This window comes from Triticum urartu, chromosome 5A (assembly GCF_056163025.1).
Source record: "Triticum urartu cultivar PI428250 chromosome 5A, HENAU_Tu73, whole genome shotgun sequence".
Lineage (NCBI taxonomy): Eukaryota > Viridiplantae > Streptophyta > Magnoliopsida > Poales > Poaceae > Triticum > Triticum urartu.
The window spans coordinates 62,853,849-62,869,188 of NC_141877.1; positions in this window are offsets into that span (position 1 = coordinate 62,853,849).

The following is a 15,340-nucleotide window of genomic DNA, read 5'->3' on the forward strand; positions in this document are numbered from 1 at the left end:
GCAGCGCCTTTTCATCACCAAGGAGTCTGCCAAAATGATGAAGTGGCACAAGGAAGGGAAAAGGTACAATCCAAAAAAAATTGTACATCCATCAGGAGGTGAAGCATGGAAGTCATCCGATATAGAGTACCCGGAGGAAGCAGCCGAGGCTGGGAACGTCAGAATTGCTATAACAGGTGATGGGTTCAATCCATATGGTATGTCGTCTAATCCATACAGCTGTTGGCCCGTATTTGTTATTCCGCTGAATCTCCCTCCCGGCGCCATAATGCAACGCAAGACCATGTTCCTGTCGCTTATAATTCCGGGGCTTGAATATCCGGGGAAGAATTTGAGTGTGTTTATGCAACCGTTGGTGGATGATTTGCACCATTCTTGGTACTTCCCGAGGTTGACATACGACCGACATCTGCAGAAAAATTTCTTGATGAAAGTTTGGCTACAATATTGCATGCATGACTTTCCCGGTTATGCCCTGTTCTGCGGATGGTGTACAAGTGGAAAGATGCCTTGCCCAGTGTGCATGCAGGCCTTGATTTTCATTTGGCTGAAGAAGGGTGGCAAGTATGTTGCATTTGACCTGCATCGACAGTTCCTCCCTCCAGACCATCCTGATAGGGAAGACAATAAGAACTTCACAAAAGGCAAAGTTGTCCATGAAGTAAACGAGATTCCAACGTTTTCTGGTGCGGATGTGCTTGCTCAGCTAAAAGCTCTTAAGCCTGCCGGTGAGGGGAAAGGCAAAGGCAAAGCCACAGGCGAAGACGAGGGCGAGGGCAAAGGAAAAGGTAAAGGGAAATTTTTTTTGAAGGATATGGTGAGACGCACAACTGGACTCACATTACCCCCTTCACGCAGCTTCCCTATTTTAAGGACCTCAAACTTCCATACAACATAGACGTGATGCACACCGAAAAGAATGTCGCAGAGTCCCTTTTTCACACGATCCTCAACATTCCTGATAAGACAAAGGATAATGTTAATGCTAGAGTTGATCAACAGAATATTTGTGATAGACCACGTCTACACATGCAGCCTCCCACAGGCAGTCGAAAATCTTGGTTCAAGCCAGATGCTGACTTCGTACTTAAAAAGGATCATAAGATGGAGGTATTCAAGTGGCTGAAACACGTCGTGAAGTTCACTGATGGTTATGCGTCGAATATAAGTAAGGGGGTCAATCTTTCAACGGGCAGAGTGACCGGGCTCAAGAGTCATGACTATCATGTATGGATTGAGCGGATTATGCCGATGATGGTTCGGGGCTATGTTCCCGAGCGTGTCTGGCGTGTGCTTGCGGAGTTAAGCCATTTCTTCCGCACGCTTTGTGCTAAAGAAGTATGTCCTGAGAAGATAAAAGAAATGCATAAGAAGGCGCCGGAGTTGATATGCAAGCTAGAGAAGATCTTCCCGCCAGGCTTCTTTACTCCGATGACACATCTCATTTTGCACATCCAGAACGAGGTATTGTTGGGGGGCCCTGTGCAGAATCGTTGGCAGTACGGCCCTGAGAGACAGAACAAGCATCTGAGACAGAAATGTGGAAACAAAGCTAAGATTGAAGCTTCCATAGCTGAGGCAGTTATCCTAGAGGAGGTGGCAGTGTTGGGTTTCGTAGTAATTTCAAAAAATTTCCTACGCACACGCAAGATCATGTGATGCATAGCAACGAGAGGGGAGAGTGTTGTCTACGTACCCAACGCAGACCGACTGCGGAAGCGCTGACACAATGTAGAGGAAGTAGTCGTACGTCTTCACGATCCAACCGATCAAGCACCGAAACTACGGCACCTCCGAGTTCGAGCACACGTTCAGCTCGATGACGATCCCCGGACTCCGATCCAGCGAAGTGTCGGGGAAGAGTTCCGTCAGCACGACGGCGTGGTGACGATCTTGATGTACTACAGCAGCAGGGCTTCGCCTAAACTCCGCTACAGTATTATCGAGGACTATGGTGGCTGGGGGCACCGCACACGGCTAAGGAATAGATCACGTGGATCAACTTGTGTTTTTGGGGTGCCTCTGCCTCAGTATATAAAGGAGCCAAGGGGGAGGGGGGGCCGGCCAGGAGGAGGGCGTAGGAGGAGTCCTACTCCCTCCGGGAGTAGGACTCCCCCCCAATCCTAGTTGGACTAGGATTCCCCGAGGGGGAAAGAGGGAGAGGGGGGCCGGCCACCTTCTCCTAGTCCTAATAGGACTAGGGGAGGGGGGAGGTGCGCAGCCACCTTGGGCTGCCCCTTTCTCCTTTCCACTAAAGCCCATTAAGGCCCATATGGCTCCCGGGGGGTTTCGGTAACCTCCCGGTACTCCGGTAAAATCCCGATTTCACCCGGAACACTTCCGATATCCAAACATAGGCTTCCAATATATCAATCTTTACGTCTCGACAATTTTGAGACTCCTCGTCATGTCCGTGATCACATCCGGGACTCCGAACAACCTTCGGTACATCAAAATGCATGAACTCTTAATATAACTGTCATCGTAACCTTAAGCGTGCGGACCCTACGGGTTCGAGAACAATGTAGACATGACCGAGACATGTCTCCGGTCAATAACCAATAGCGGGACCTGGATGCCCATATTGGCTCCTACATATTCTATGAAGATCTTTATCGGTCAGACCGCATAACAACATACGTTGTTCCCTTTGTCATCGGTATGTTACTTGCCCGAGATTCGATTGTCGGTACCCAATACCTAGTTCAATCTCGTTACCGGCAAGTCTCTTTACTCGTTCCGTAATACATCATCCCGCAACTAACTCATTAGTTGCAATGCTTGCAAGGCTTAAGTGATGTGCATTACCGAGAGGGCCCAGAGATACCTCTCCGACATTCGGAGTGACAAATCCTAATCTCGAAATACGCCAACCCAACATGTACCTTTGGAGACACCTGTAGAGCTCCTTTATAATCACCCAGTTACGTTGTGACGTTTGGTAGCACACAAAGTGTTCCTCCGGCAAACGGGAGTTGCATAATCTCATAGTCATAGGAACATGTATAAGTCATGAAGAAAGCAATAGCAACATACTAAACGATCGGGTGCTAAGCTAATGGAATGGGTCATGTCAATTAGATCATTCATCTAATGATGTGATCCCATTAATCAAATAACAACTCTTTGTCCATGGTTAGGAAACATAACCATCTTTGATTAACGAGCTAGTCAAGTAAAGGCATACTAGTGACACTCTGTTTGTCTATGTATTCACACATGTATTATGTTTCCGGTTTAATACAATTCTAGCATGAATAATAAACATTTATCATGAAATAAGGAAATAAACAATAACTTTATTATTGCCTCTAGGGCATATTTCCTTCAGTCTCCCACTTGCACTAGAGTCAATAATCTAGTTCACATCGCTATGTGATTAACACCAATAGTTCACATCTCCATGTGACTAACACCCAAAGGGTTTACTAGATTCAATAATCTAGTTCACATCGCTATGTGATTAACACCCAAAGAGTGATCATGTTTTGCTTGTGAGAGAAATTTAGTCAACGGGCCTGCCATATTCAGATCCGTATGTATTTTGCAAAATTCTATGTCTACAATGCTCTGCACGGAGCTACTCTAGCTAATTGCTCCCACTTTCAATATGTATCCAGATTGAGATTTAGAATCATCTGGATCAGTGTCAAAAACTTGCATCGACGTAACCCTTTACGACGAACCTTTTTGTCACGTCCATAATTGAGAAACATATCCTTATTTTACTAAGGATAATTCTGACCGCTGTCCAGTGATCTACTCCTAGATCACTATTGTACTCCCTTGCCAAATCAGTGCAGGGTATACAATAGATCTGGTACACAGCATGACATACTTTATAGAACCTATGGCCAAGGCATAGGGAATGACTTTCATTCTCTTTCTATCTTCTGCCGTGGTCGGGCTTTGAGTCTTACTCAACTTCACACCTTGTAACACAGGCAAGAAACCTTTTCTTTGACTGTTCCATTTTGAACTACTTCAAAATCTTGTCAAGGTATGTACTCATTGAAAAAACTTATCAAGTGTCTTGATCTATCTCTATAGATCTTGATACTCAATATGTAAGAAGCTTCACCGAGGTCTTTCTTTGAAAAACTCCTTTCAAACACTTCTTTATGCTTTGCAGAATAATTCTACATTATTTCCGATCAACAATATGTCATTCACATATACTTATCAGAAATGTTGTAGTACTCCCACTCACTTTCTTGTAAATACAGGCTTCACCGCAAGTCTGTATAAAACTATATGCTTTGATCAACTTATCAAAGCGTATATTCCAACTCCGAGATTCTTGCACCAGTCCATAGATGGATCGCTGGAGCTTGCATATTTAGTTAACACCTTTAGGATCGACAAAACCTTCTAGTTGCATTGTATACAACTCTTCTTTAGTAAATCCATTAAGGAATGCAGTTTTGTTTATCCATTTGCCAGATTTCATAAAATGCGGCAATTGCTAACATGATTCGGACAGACTTAAGCATAGATACGAGTGAGAAAATCTTATCGTAGTCAACACCTTGAACTTGTCGAAAACCTTTTGCAACAATTCTAGCTTTGTAGATAGTAACACTACTATCAGCGTCCGTCTTTCTCTTGAAGATCCATTTATTTTCTATGGCTTGCCGATCATCGGGCAAGTCAACCAAAGTCCATACTTTGTTCTCATACATGGATCATATCTCAGATTTCATGGCTTCAAGCCACTTTGCGGAATCTGGGCTCACCATCGCTTCTTCATAGTTCGTAGGTTCATCATGATCTAGTAGCATGACTTCCAGAACAGGATTACCGTACCACTCTGGCGCGGATCTTACTCTGGTTGATCTACGAGGTTCAGTAGCATCTTGTTCTGAAGTTTCATGATCATCATCATTAGCTTCCTCACTAACTGGTGTAGGTGTCATAGAAACAGTTTTCTGTGACGTGCTACTTTCCAATAAGGGAGCAGGTACAGTTACCTCGTCAAGTTCTACTTTCCTCCCACTCACTTCTTTCGAGAGAAACTCCTCCAGAAAGTTTTCGAATTTGGTAACAAAAGTCTTGCCTTCGAATCTGTGATAGAAGGTGTATCCAATAGTTTCCTTTGGATATCCTATGAAGACGCACTTCTCCGATTTGAGTTTGAGCTTATCAGGATGAAACTTTTTCATATAAGCATCGCAACCCCAAACTTTAAGAAACGACAGCTTAGGTTTCTTGCCAAACCATAGTTCACATGGTGTCGTCTCAACGGATTTAGATGTTGCCCTATTTAACGTGAATGCAACTGTCTCTAATGCATAACCCCAAAACGATAGTGGTAGATCGGTAAGAGACATCATAGATTGCACAATATCCAATAAAGTACGGTTATGACGTTCGGACACACCATTATGCTGTGGTGTTCCATGTGGCATGAGTTTGTGAAACTATTCCACATTGTTTTAATTGAAGACAAAACTCGTAACTCAAATATTTGTCTCCGCGATCATATCGTAGAAACTTTATTTTCTTGTCACGATGATTTTCCACTTCACTCTGAAATTCTTTGAACTTTTCAAATGTTTCAGACTTATGTTTCATCAAGTAGATATACCCATATCTGCTCAAATCATCTGTGAAGTTCAGAAAATAACGATACTTGCCGTGAGCCTTAACACTCATCGGACCGCATACATCAGTATGTATTATTTCCAATAAGTCAGTTGCTCGCTCCGGAGAACGGAGTCTTAGTCATCTTGCCCATGAGGCATGGTTCGCAAGCATCAAGTGATTCATAATCAAGTGATTCCAAAATCCCATTAGCATGGAGTTTCTTCATGCGCTTTACACCAATATGACCTAAATGGCAGTGCCACAAAAAGTTGCACTATCATTATTAACTTTACATCTTTTGGTTTCAATATTATGATTGTGTGTATCACTACGATCGAGATCCAACGAACTATTTTCATTGGGTGTGTAACCATGTAAGGTTTTATTCATGCAAACAGAACAACAATTTATTCTCTTACTTAAATGAATAACTGTATCACAATAAACATGATCAAATCATATTCATGCTTAACGCAAACACAAAATAACACTTATTCAGGTTCAACACTAATCCCGAAAGTATAGGGAGTGTGCGATGATGATCATATCAATCTTGGAACCACTTCCAACACACATCGTCACTTTACCCTTAACTAGTCTTTGTTTATTCTGCAACTCCCGTTTCGAGTTACTAATCTTAGCAACTGAACTAGTATCAAATACTGAGGGGTTGCTATAAACACTAGTAAAGTACACATCAATAACATGTATATCAAATATACTTATGTTCACTTTGCCATCCTTCTTATCTGCCAATCACTTGGGGTAGCTCCGCTTCCAGTGACCAGTCCCTTTGCAGTAGAAACACTTAGTCTCAGGCTTAGGACCAGACTTGGGCTTCTTCACTTGAGCAGCAACTTGCTTGCTGTTCTTCTTGAAGTTCCCCTTCTTCCCTCTGCCCTTTTCTTGAAACTAGTGATCTTGTCAGCCATCAACACTTGATGCTCTTTCTTGATTTCTACCTTCATCGATTTCATCATCATGAAAAGCTCGGGATTCGTTTTCGTCATCCCTTGCATACTATAGTTCATCACGAAGTTCTACTAACTTGATGATGGTGACTAGAGAATTCTGTCAATCACTATCTTATCTGGAAGATTAACTCCCACTTAATTCAAGCGATTGTAGTACCAGACAATCTGAGCACATGCTCACTAGTTGAGCGATTCTCCTCCATCTTTTAGCTATAGAACTTGTTGGAGACTTTCATATCTCTCAACTCGGGTATTTGCTTGAAATATTAACTTCAACTCCTGGAACATCTCATATGGTCCATGACGTTCAAAACGTCTTTGAAGTCCCGATTCTAAGCCGTTAAGCATGGTGCACTAAACTATCAAGTAGTCATCATATTTAGCTAGCCAAACGTTCATAACGTCTGCATCTGCTCCTGCAATAGGTCTATCACCTAGCGGTGCATCAAGGACATAATTCCTCTGTGCAGCAATGAGGATAAACCTCAGATCACGGATCCAATCCGCATCATTGCTACTAACATCTTTTCAACACAATTTTCTCTAGGAACATATCAAAATAAACATAGGGAAGCAACAACGTGAGCTATTGATCTACAACATAATTTGCAAAATACTACCAGGACTAAGTTCATGATAAATTTAAGTTCAATTAATCATATTACTTAAGAACTCCCACTTAGATAGACATCCCTCTAATCCTCTAAGTGATTACGTGATCCAAATCAACTAAACCATAACCGATCATCACGTGAGATGGAGTAGTTTTCAATGGTGAACATCGTTATGTTGATCATATCTACTATATGATTCACGTTCGACCTTTCGGTCTCCGTGTTCCGAGGCCATATCTGCATATGCTAGGCTTGTCAAGTTTAACCTGAGTATTCTGCGTGTGCAAAACTGGCTTGCACCCGTTGTAGATGGACGTAGAGCTTATCACACCCAATCATCACGTGGTGTCTGGGCACGACGAACTTTGGCAACGATGCATACTCAGGGAGAACACTTCTTGATAATTAGTGAGAGATCATCTTAAAATGCTACCGTCAAACTAAGCAAAATAAGATGTATAAAAGATAAACATCATATGCAATCAAAATATGTGACATGATATGGCCATCATCATCTTGCGCCTTTGATCTCCAAAGTACTGTCATGATCTCTATCGTCACCGGCATGACACCATGATCTCCATCATCTTGATCTATATCAATGTGTCGTCACACGGTCGTCTCGCCAACTATTGCTCTTGCAACTATTGCTATCGCATAGCGATAAAGTAAAGCAATTATTTGGCGCTTGCATCTTATGCAATATAGAGACAACCATAAGGCTTTTGCCAGTTGCCGATAACTCTAACAAAACATGATCATCTCATACAACAACTTATATCTCATCATGTTTTGACCATATCACATCACAACATGCCCTGCAAAAACAAGTTAGACGTCCTCTACTTTGTTGTTGCAAGTTTTACGTGGCTGCTACGGGCTTAAGCAAGAACCAATATTACCTACGCATCAAAACCACAACGATAGTTTGTCAAATAGACTCCGTTTTGACCTTCGCAAGGACCGGGCATAGCCACACTTGGTTCAACTAAAGTTGGAGAAACTGTCACCCGCTAGCCACCTTTGTGCAAAGCACGTCGGGAGAACCAGTCTCGCGTAAGCGTACGCGTAATGTCGGTCCGGGCCGCTTCATCCAACAATACCGCCGAACCAAAGTATGACATGCTGGTAGGCAGTATGACTTATATCGCCCACAACCCACTTGTGTTCTACTCGTGCATATAACATCAACATAAATAACCTAGGCTCTGATGCCACTGTTGGGTTTCGTAGTAATTTCAAAAAATTTCCTACACACACGCAAGATCATGTGATGCATAGCAACGAGAGGGGAGAGTGTTGTCTACGTACCCAACGCAGACCGACTGCGGAAGCGCTGACACAACGTAGAGGAAGTAGTCATACGTCTTCATGATCCAACCGATCAAGCACCGAAACTACGGCACCTCCGAGTTCGAGCACACGTTCATCTCGATGACGATCCCCGGACTCCGATCCAGCAAAGTGTCGGGGAAGAGTTCCGTCAGCACGATGGCGTGGTGACGATCTTGATGTACTACAGCAGCAGGGCTTCGCCTAAACTCCGCTACAGTATTATCGAGGACTATGGTGGCTAGGGGCACCGCACACGGCTAAGGAATAGATCACGTGGATCAACTTGTGTTTCTGGGGTGCCTCTGCCTCAGTATATAAAGGAGCCAAGCGGGAGGGGGGCGCCGGCCAGGAGGAGGGCGTAGGAGGAGTCCTACTCCCTCCGGGAGTAGGACTCCCCCCCAATCCTAGTTGGACTAGGATTCCCCGAGGGGGAAAGAGGGAGAGGGGGGCCGGCCACCTTCTCCTAGTCCTAATAGGACTAGGGGAGGGGGGAGGTGCGCAGCCACCTTGGGCTGCCCCTTTCTCCTTTCCACTAAAGCCCATTAAGGCCCATATGGCTCCCGGGGGGTTTCGGTAACCTCCCGGTACTCCGGTAAAATCCCGATTTCACCCGGAACACTTCCGATATCCAAACATAGGCTTCCAATATATCAATCTTTACGTCTCGACAATTTTGAGACTCCTCGTCATGTCCGTGATCACATCCGGGACTCCGAACAACCTTCGGTACATCAAAATGCATGAACTCTTAATATAACTGTCATCGTAACCTTAAGCGTGCGGACCCTACGGGTTCGAGAACAATGTAGACATGACCGAGACACGTCTCTGGTCAATAACCAATAGCGGGACCTGGATGCCCATATTGGCTCCTACATATTCTACGAAGATCTTTATCGGTCAGACCGCATAACAACATACGTTGTTCCCTTTGTCATCGGTATGTTACTTGCCCGAGATTCGATCGTCGGTATCCAATACCTAGTTCAATCTCGTTACTGGCAAGTCTCTTTACTCGTTCCGTAATACATCATCCCGCAACTAACTCATTAGTTGCAATGCTTGCAAGGCTTAAGTGATGTGCATTACCGAGAGGGCCCAGAGATACCTCTCCGACATTCGGAGTGACAAATCCTAATCTCGAAATACGCCAACCCAACATGTACCTTTGGAGACACCTGTAGAGCTCCTTTATAATCACCCAGTTACGTTGTGACGTTTGGTAGCACACAAAGTGTTCCTCCGGCAAACGGGAGTTGCATAATCTCACAGTCATAGGAACATGTATAAGTCATGAAGAAAGCAATAGCAACATACTAAACGATCGGGTGCTAAGCTAATGGAATGGGTCATGTCAATCAGATCATTCATCTAATGATGTGATCCCGTTAATCAAATAACAACTCTTTGTCCATGGTTAGGAAACATAACCATCTTTGATTAACGAGCTAGTCAAGTAGAGGCATACTAGTGACACTCTGTTTGTCTATGTATTCACACATGTATTATGTTTCCGGTTTAATACAATTCTAGCATGAATAATAAACATTTATCATGAAATAAGGAAATAAACAATAAGTTTATTATTGCCTCTAGGGCATATTTCCTTCAGGCAGACCTCAGGACAGCCTACTATCCGGACCATGTTCCCATGTTGCACAATAAGGTGTCTCGATACAATACAGAAGAACCCAAGTATAAACCCAAGTTGCCTCTATTCATCGGGCAAGGTGGTAGGGCTGGATGCTCGAAACCTTATCTCATGCCATGAGATGAGTGGGAGGATGTCATGTTCTATATCTTGCACAACATCAAGGAAGTTGAGGATGAGTGGATGAGGTAATACCTTTGCACCATTCTTTTAGTCAATTCGTTATGTTCACTTTGCCTAGTTCTTATACCGCTTTTCTTATTGTAGTCGATTCGTTGAAGAAGAATGGACGGGAATGCTGCCTCCTACTGAAGCGGAGGCACTTGCTCTTCTCCGAAAGGGTGCTGATGGAAGTAAAAAATTTCGTTGCGTGGTTCATGGAGAAAGTAATTTTTCACACTTTCAATTAAACTCATGCACCCTATAATTTCAATTAAACTCATGCACCCTATAATTTCAATTAAACTTGTAGGGAAATGATCCGACCGAATCAATGGATGAAGAATTGAGTTGGGTTTCCATGGGTTTTGATCCTGTCGTCATGACATGCGAAAAGTATGATGTGAATGGGTATCGCTTCCATACAGAGGAGCACCAGAACAGTCGGCCTGATCCCAAAACCATAAATACCGGAGTCTTCACTGATGGAGATAATAAAGTAGATTACTACGGAAGGGTAGGAAAAATATACGAGCTTAAATTCAAACGTGGCCGCGAACACCTAAGTCTCACTGTGTTCAAATGCCGATGGTTCGACCCCAAAAAGGGTCTGAGACATACGCCTTCTGTTGGTTTAGTTGAAGTTAAACCATCAACCGTCTATGCCGGAGCTGATCTCTTTATCGCCGCTACCCAGGCCACACAAGTATATTATCTGCCTTACCCATGCCAGAAAGAGTACCTAAAGGGTTGGGAAGTTGTGTTCAAGGTGTCGCCGCATGGTAAGCTACCGGACCCGAACGATGATGATTACTACAACATAAACCCCATGACATACGAGGGAGTGTTCTATCAAGAGGAACATGATGACGTGGTCCGAAACAACGAGGATGATGACTTGGGTTATGTTGACCTGGACCCAAACGACGATGACGCACGGATTGATGGTGAGGCAGTTGTGAATCAAAGAGACATAATTATGCTTGAAAAGTTAAATGAAGACGCCGACGATGAGGAAGAGCCTCCACCTCTGTCAGACAACGAAGAAGATATGAGTGATAGTGATGATGAGACCGGTCCACAAATAGATTACAATAGTGATGATTCATATGGGTTCTAGAAAATGTAAGTTCTTTTAATGATCATTACAATAGTATGCTTAATGTGCTCTTCTGGTATTAATGTTTTTCCTATATGCTTGTTTAATTGATATCCTTACTAATTGTTTATTCTCTTCTCAATGCAGGTTTGCTAATCATGGGCAAGTCCAGCGGCGCTAGTTTCCTCAGTAAATTTAAAGGACTTACTCGGAGTGGACGAGCCCACAAGGTTCCCTCCCGACTACGCGAGGATGACACCTCACAGGGAGGTGGAGGGGTCGGGGGAGGAGACCCTAGAGGAGGAGGCGGTGGGGGGAGAGCCCCTAGAGGAGGAGGAGGTGGGGGAGAGGCAATTGGGGTAAAAAAAACTCCGGGCCGTGTCCGAAATAGGAGGGTCTTCTTCGATGCCCTCCTATACAGAGGCACCTTCTGAGTCTGAGGAGGAGGAGTATGTTCCTAATGGCGAGGAGGAGGAGGCCGAGGAGGAGGGTGAGGAGGAGGAGGCCGAGGAGGAGGGTGAGGAGGAGGCCGAGGAGGGTGGAGGGGAGGTTGATCCTGAGTTGTGGGGTGACTTGCCACCGGGTGCTCCGCAGGGGTGGCTGCGTGGTAATGCTGGACTACCTACACCACCTTCTATCGAGGAGCACAAGTGGCTCATTGAACCTGTGGGGACAGAGTAAGTGCCTCTCAATCATATTTTCAACACATGACAACATTTTCTTATTGTACACATGGCAATCATTTGATTCTTTTGCAGAAACTGGATCCTTCGCGGAAAGGGCCGTAAACCGAACGGCCTTATCACTGTCCTGTTGAAGGAGTTTTGGCCTGGCCTATTCTGCCTGCGGCCAGACAGGGACCCACAGCAGCGGGTTTTGGCCACGAGCTGGGCCCACTACGAGGCTTGCAGCAACGCGGAGTACGGGACGGCCGCTAAGGCCGTGATCACCAAATTTTGGGTAAGTTCTCTTCTGAATCACTTGTCTTCAGTTTCGTTCATAGTTTATCATTGAATCACTCAACTCATGCCTTGTTTGCTTCTAGTTTATGCATGATTGCAGCAACTCTATAGAGTTCTTGACGAGCACAAGGCCAGAGCCAACGTGGTCTTGCTTGCGGCTGCGAAGAAGAAAGCTCGTCAGTTGTAGTACGAGGTGCGCTGGGTTGCCGTCTCGCAGTACTACCACTACTACCTGCACCAAAAGATGACCAAAACTCAAGCGCAGAAGCTACGACTTACCTTGAACAGGGAGCAGTTCATGATGGTAACTATTACTAACTTTTCATTGTTTCAAGCAGTCAACTATATGTTTCGTGCTCACATGTCATGCTTCCAAAATTTGCATAGGTTGTTCCTCGTTGGTGCTATGGAAGGCATGACGGATGGGCAAGTTTGGTGGATAGGTGGCTCGGCGCCGATGCAGAGTTTGCTGCCAAGAGCATCAAGGCCCGGGCTAACCGTGGAGCCGACGGGACACACGGCCAAGGAAACAGGAACCACTGGGGCTTCAAGGCCATGAAGGTATATCTATGTGCATGATGCATTTTTGTTCTTCTTTACCGTCATGTTCTTATGTATGGCTGACTTCTATTTGACGTTGTAGGAGGACAAGTTGAAGAGGCCGCTCTCAGACATGGAGTCGTGGAAGCTGGCCCGCGAGCGGAGTCATCGCAAGGAGGGCGAGAGCCAGTACTACGGCAAGACCGAGGAGCACCTGGGGTCTTACATTCATCACTATCAGGAGTTGCATCCGGATGTTCCTGTTGCTGAGGTCGCCCGGTCTCAGATCGACGACACGGTGGTGGTGGCCATCCAGGGGAAGAAGAATGGCCGGTATCCGTGTTTCGACGGCTTGATCACTCCTTCGATCTCGTACACACAGCTTCGGGCTACCAACCCGAGCCAGTTAGAGAGTACGGGGCGTTCATAGACTCCCTTAGCCCTCCAGCATGCTGTAAGTACTTCCTCTTTATCTTTTTCTATCTAGCATTCTCAGTTTATTTTCAGCATTGCTCACTTAGAAACAACCTAAATTATGTAGGCATATAAGGAGTTTGTCGAGCATAGGAATCTCGAGGTGCGGGAGTACTTGAAACGAGTGAAGGCAAACGATGATTACAACCGTCAGATGATGACGGTTAGTTTTGCCCTCTTAAAACTAAGCTAAATTTTTGCACTTTCATTCCTTCTGATCTTCTAGTTTGCTTGTTTAACTAACATTCAGGCTATGTTGGCGTCTTGGACTAACCGCACGGATCCACCACAAATGGGACCCCCACCACCACCTGCGGGAGAACCCCCACACGTGCCCACGTTCGATGAATGGGTGGCACTAGGCAGTGATGGTCCGGTTAGTACATTTGCCTAACTACTGGCAAACTAGTTCTCGTTCATTCAACACTATCATATCATATTTACCGTTAGAATCTTTTCTGAAACATGTAGGGGACCGGTGGCTCGACTCCTGCTCCGTCGACCCCAGTCACTCCGATCTGGCAGAGTGGTGGTGGTCGCAATGGCGGTTTTGGCGGAGGTGGTGGTGGTTTTGGCGGAGGTGGTGGTTTTGGCGGAGGTGGTCTTGCTTGATGATTCTGTGCATGTGGCCATCGTGCCATGCCTTTCATATTCCTACTTTTATGATGTTTCATGTCTTGCACTACTTTTATGTTCATGAACTTCCGTCGGTGATGATCTTTAGATGATGTGATGAACTTGAGTATGTTTAGATGATGATGGTGAACTTGAGTATGTTTAGATGAACTTGAGTATGTTTAGATGATGAATTGTCATATTTCTGCATAATTTCATATTGTTCTGTTTTGAAATGCTGTCAAATGAATTGGAAAAGAGAAAACAGGGGGAAAAAACTATGCCTACGGCAAAGCCGTCGGCATACATAAGCCCAGGAGTTACCAGGGCTCGCCACGTGGCATATCTATGCCAACGGCTTTGCCGTAGGCATAGCCCTGCTGCCAGGAGGAACACGGGTTGCCACGTGGCAGAGATATGCCGACGGCTAAGCCGTCGGCATACCTCTACCACACGGCGTTTCGTGATTCGTCAGCGCTTTTGACGGCGCCGTACGTTGCCGTCAGACGAAAAACACTGCCGACGGCTAAACTATGCCGACGGCTGACGTCAGGCCGTCGGTATAGGCTCCTATGCCGACGGTCTGACAAGACTACGCTGACGACATCTACGCCGACGGTCCTATGCCGACGGCCACCGTAGGCATAGATCTATGCCGACGACCTAGGGGCCTATGCCGACGGCCCGTGGCCGTAGGCATAGTCCACGAGTCCGGTAGTGTTTGTTTTTGTGGCGTCAGTCATCCTAGACCTACGTAAAAGCAGCTGCAAGGCGCGCATCCGTTTGTTTCGCGAAACAAAAACAAACCGCGGTCCAACGTGCGATGCAGACGGACGGGCGTCCGTTTTTTGTCCGCGCGCGATGCCAACCCATGTTTTCCCTGGCCCTCCAGTCAGTAGCATATTGGACATTGCTCCCCCCTCCCATCTGCAGCCAAGACACCCGGCCACCCCCACCCCTTGCCGCCGACGCTGCCCAGGCCGCCGCCCGCACCCACACAACTCCCCAGGCAGCACGCTACACCCGATGGCCGCTCTTGCCGACATTGATGGCCTGCTTTAACTGTCGTCGTAGCACCCGCCACGACCACGCCACCCCTGGCCACCGACGCCATCCGCAGCTGCCGAAACCGCTCCAAGTTCGGCGCGCTCCACCGCCATTGTGTCCACCACGCCCGCAAGGTTTTGGACGTTTCACCAGCATGATACAAATGGATAGTGGAGATGAGTACTTTTTCAACAACTTCATTTGGATGCGGACGATTCATGGTCGGACGATGAGGAGATGGTGGTCGCTGCATTGGTCGTCAGTGACCACGTTGCTAGGCAGAG